Raw genomic sequence first — 4,995 nt, forward strand, 5'->3', positions numbered from 1 at the left:
GTAGACCAGGCTGGCCTTGAACTCACAGAGATCCGCCTGCCTCTGCCTCCCAAGTGCTGGGATTAAAGGCATGTGCCTCCACACCTGGCAGTGTCTTTTTTATTTGTTTTAAAATGTTTTATTTATTATTTTATTTGTATGAGTTTATTGCCTACATGTAGGTAAGTGCACCTGTGTCATGCAATGCCTGTGGAGGTCAGAAAAGAATGTCAGATTCCCTGGAGCTGGAGTTACATATGGTTGTTAGCTGCCATGTGGGTGCTGGGAATCGAACCTGGATCCTCAGCAAGAGCAGCCAGTGCTCTTGGCAGTGTCTTTTTTATTTGTTTTAAAATGTTTTATTTATTATTTTATTTGTATGAGTTTATTGCCTACATGTAGGTAAGTGCACCTGTGTCATGCAATGCCTGTGGAGGTCAGAAAAGAATGTCAGATTCCCTGGAGCTGGAGTTACATATGGTTGTTAGCTGCCATGTGGGTGCTGGGAATCGAACCTGGATCCTCAGCAAGAGCAGCCAGTGCTCTTAATTTCTGAGCCATCTCTCCAGCTCCTTGTTTGTTTTTTGTTTTGTTTTGTTTTTTGGTTTTTGGTGGGTTTTTTTGGTCTTTTTGAGACAGGGTCTCCCTGTAGCCCCAGCTGTCCTGGAACTCACTATGTAGACCAGGCTGGCCTTGAACTCACAGAGATCCACCTGCCTCTGCCTCCTGAGTGCTGGGATTAAAGGTGTGCACCACCATGCCCGGCCCCTTGTTATTGTTTTTTTGAGACAGGTATCACTGTGCAGCACTGGCTGGCTTGAAACTCCCTATTTGGCTAGACTAGTCTGCAACTGACAGAGATCTGCCTGTCTCTGCGTCTAGAGCGCTGGGATAAAGGTGACCACTATGAGCCCAGCAGCAGTATGTACCCACTGAACAATCTCTGTTTTTTGAGACAGGCTCTGGGTATATATCCTAGGCTGGTTTCAGACTCACTATGTAGCCCAGGATGGCTTGAACTCAGCAGCATTCTGCCTTGGCTCTCTGAGTACTGGGATTACAGTGTGCCACCATACTGGATTTAGATTCTATTTCGGAAGGTTGTTCAGAATTAAACTCAGAGCCTCTCAAAGGCAAGGCAAGTGTTCTACCACTGAGCTATGTCTCCAACAGTATTTGCTTCTGATATGAGGTTTCCGGCCATTGCCCAAGCTATGGTTAAACTTGTGGGCTCAAGCAATCCTTCTGCCTCAGTTTCCCAAGTAGCTGAGACTACAAGTACATATATTGTACCCAGATTAATATAATAAAATTATTAATAAGAGTTTGCTTTTTTGTTTGTTTTTTGAGGCAGGGTCTCACTATGCAACTCTGACTAGGCTGGAACTTGCTATGAGGATCAGTCTGGTCTTCATTTCACAGAATTGGTGGGGTGGAGTGCTGAGGTTTAAAGACATGTGCCATCATGCCCAGTTCTTGCTTTTTTTTTAAAAAAAATATTCATTATTTTTATTTTATATGTATAAGCATACTGTCTGCATGTGGGTAGGTGGACCCATGTTGTCCAGTGCCCAAGGGAGTCAGAAAAGGGCATCGGATCCCCTGGAACTGGAGTTACAGACAGTTGTTAGCCACCATGTGCGTGCTGGGGATCGAACCCGGTCCTCTTTACTGCTGAGCCATCTCTCCAGCCTCGCTTTTTTTTTTTTTTTTTTTAATTGCTCCGTCTTTGAGATCTAGTGTGAGTTGGGGATGGTGGTATAGGCCAGTTATTGCAGCACTTGGTAGACTGAGGCAGGATGATCACCAGTTTAAGGCCACACTGGGCTACACAGTGAAACCCTGCTTCAAAAACAAAACAAATTTAGTGTGTGTTTAGACTCTAGCACACTGCAATATGCACCAGTCACATCTCAAGTGCTCAGGAGGTTCCTAGTTCAATGGCACAGGTAGAATGTGCACTCTCCCATCCTGACCCAATTGCACCTACACAGATCATATGTAATCTCAGCACTCTGCAGGTGGAGGAAGGATAATCAAAAGTTCAAGGTCATCTCTTGGGTACACAGTGAGTTCAAGGTTAGCATGGGATACAGGAAATCCTTGTGTCAAAACAAAAGAATTACATTTCCTTCTGTGAGGGTCATCAGTCCCATGACTAGAGGTTTTGTGACCAGAGACTCTTCAAAGTAGCAGTGAAGCTTTCTGTGGCTCAGCTAAATGGACTCACACTTCTAGGACAGAGCTGAATTGCCTGCTGAGTTTAACTTGGAAGTTGCCTTTACTGAGGAACAAAAGAGAGATATGCAGGCCAGGCACCTGTGCTCAGAAAGACCTAGAAATCTCAGTCCCTGTTCTCCTCCCCCTCTCCACCCTTTGCACAAAACCATTCTTTCCCTGATCGGTTAGTTGCTCACTTAAAATGAAGTAAAATTTCCGAGCACATTTTGGGGAGTGGAGGAAAGCACTTGCAGCTGGCCTGGTAGGTGCATCTCCCTCTGTCACTCTGGTTACATAAGCTGAGCAGCGCGGCGCGCCTGGCTGATGAGTGTGTCAGGCAGCACCCCCAATTCAACCAAGGAAAGTCACTTGGGCTTTCCCTGGACCCAAAGTGTGTGGAACTGAGGCGTGAAAGCACTTTATCATGCGGCTAGGAGGGCCGGTGGGTGGGTATACCCCGAGCGCTTTTCTCCACCACAGCCTCAAGAAAAACCAGTTTGGGGAGCACCACACCTTGGGTCAGATGATGCAATGTGATATCAGCGTCTCGTTGCATCAGCGTTTCTGACGCATGTGCCGTTTACGCCGACAGAAAGCAGTGTAATGGGGCAGGAGAAAGGAAAAAGACTCGGCTGGCTGAAATCCTTTTAAAGGCACCGTCGGTGTTCCTAATTGGCCACACAGGGTGGTGTTGGGAGGGTAAACACCCAACCAGCCTCCTCCGCCTGGCAAGCATCAGCGAGCCGTTTTCTGAAACTGGGACTTGATGGCACACTTAGGCGGAATTTTTTCTGGTTGGTTCTATTTACGTTTTGTGTCAAAGCACCAAGGTTTAATCTTTCACTCTTTCCTAATGCCGGGTCTATTAAGAAACTGCTTTCAAACGGTGCTTCTATCCATACTTGACCTTCCTGAAAATCTCGGAAATGTACCAGTTGATTGTTCATTTTCAGAGTTGTTTTACATAAGTGCTCTAGGCTCCCTGGACACACAGACTTGGGACTTCGATCAGATCACTTAGGTTTGGGTCTCTTGGATTCTCTGTCCGTCTTTAGACACTTTTGCTCCGCCCCCCATCATGTTTCTTGCTGCAATAATTGAAGAATGAACTGTGAAGATCCTACAACTCTACCCATCTGCCGGAAGTTGCCCCAAAGAAACTTTCACATCTGTGTGCTCTTGAGAGGTGGAGGAGGAGGATCTGAAGTTCAAGGCCAGCCTAGGCCACAATGTGAGTCCCAGGCCAGCCTGGACTACAACAGACAAAACAAAACCCAAACAAAAAGGAAACATTTGGTACCAGAAAAGTGATACTGAGATAAAGCACCAGGAAGGGGACCAGTGGGAGGAAAGCAACCCCACCCCCACCCCCGCCAACCAGATTCTCCCACAATCCTCAGTACCAGTTACTAGGTTTTGTGAGCGGCCCTGCCTACCCCTTCCTTCAGCCAGCTCCTTTTTCTCCCCCCAGCTCCTCTGGCCATTTTCCCTCCCAGGATACCGGGACCCTGCACTATTTTTCGCTGTCGGTTGAAGATAAACTTTCTATCCCTACTCTGGGGAGTCTGATTCTTTGTTTAGCTCAGCTTGCCCAGGGAACCCCTTCCTCGATCCGTGAATGGGGGTAAACCGCACCCCCCTCCAGATAATTGGTCTGTGCAGATACCACTTTGAGACAATCACACTTGCAATCACTTGTTTAATGAATCTTTCTTAGCCCGAGTTCCATTACGGCAGAGATCTTGTTCCCTAGGTCTGTACTCCCAACATCTAGCACTGTTGAGTCTCGAATGTACCGGGGGCTCAGTATAAAAAAAAAAAAGTCCATCAAACTCTCTCCAGGGAGCTGGAGAGATGGCTCAGTGGTTAAGAGCACTGACTGTTCTTGCAAAGGACCCGGGTTGGATTCTCAACATCCACATGGTGGCTAACAACGGTTTAAAAAAAAAAAAAAAAAAAAAAAACCAAATACTATCTCCAGGTTCATCCATGATCCTCCAGTTAATTACGAATGAGCTTACTGGCATATGGAACCTTTATGTAACTTGACCATGTAACAGCACCTGACTGCATACAGGGGACACATCCACAGGCAAATACAAATCGAGCCTCTCTCTGCAGAAAAGTTATTCAAATCGTATTCCTCTCTCCAATCAGTCAATTAGGACACGTCCCTTGCTGGCTGCTTCGTGAGCAAAGTCACTATTTTCCAGCGAGTTGTCCTCAGGTGACCTGTCTAGACGCTCGGAGGAAAAAAAATGAATCACCTAACCCTCTCCCGAGGCCCACAGTCTCTGACGCGCAGGACGTACGCGGAAGGCCCGGGGCGCGCTGGCGGGTGTGCAGAAGGCGCAACGGGGCGTGCGGCATGGCGCGGGGTGCAGGCCCGGGTGGGCGGCCATGTGGTCCGCCGGCCCCTAGGAGGCGCTGGCGCCCGGGGGACCCTGTGCTACCCGTCCCGCCGAGCGCTCGCTTGCCGCCCGGCCGCACATGTGTTTCTGTTTTGTGTTGTAGCATTTGTTCTGGAAGCTCGTATTTACATTTTAAGTGTATCTGGCGAGTGGGCTGGAGCCCTCGTCCGGGCCGGGAAGAGAAAGCAGCCCTCCGGCCCGCCTCGTAGTTGCTCCTCTTCCCTTTTCGGTGTTCGCATCACTCCAACCAGGTAGGGGGCTGGAAATGCAGCCCAGACCAGTTTGCAGGGTCCGGGAAAGTTTATTTTTTCTCCCTCCCCCTGCCCTCCTTCCTTTCCGCCCCCCCCCAAAAGGTTTTTTTTTTTTTAAAAAAAGAAAACCTGGG

At 48.2% G+C, this 4,995-nt stretch overlaps 1 protein-coding gene across 1 annotated transcript in view; it reads left to right on the forward strand.

Annotated features, from left to right (window-relative positions):
- The first annotated feature begins 4,655 nt into the window (after positions 1-4,655).
- Rcc2 (regulator of chromosome condensation 2) overlaps positions 4,656-4,995 on the forward strand; it is a 25,668-nt gene continuing 25,328 nt past the window's right edge. Inside the window, exon 1 of the mRNA XM_029556014.1 lies at positions 4,656-4,861. The gene's annotated coding sequence lies outside the window, so the exon portion shown is untranslated. The remainder of the gene's footprint in view (positions 4,862-4,995) is intronic.

The sequence above is a fragment of the Nannospalax galili genome, unplaced genomic scaffold, assembly GCF_000622305.1.
Source record: "Nannospalax galili isolate Female #2095 unplaced genomic scaffold, S.galili_v1.0 scaffold1927, whole genome shotgun sequence".
NCBI classification, from domain to species: Eukaryota; Metazoa; Chordata; class Mammalia; order Rodentia; family Spalacidae; genus Nannospalax; species Nannospalax galili.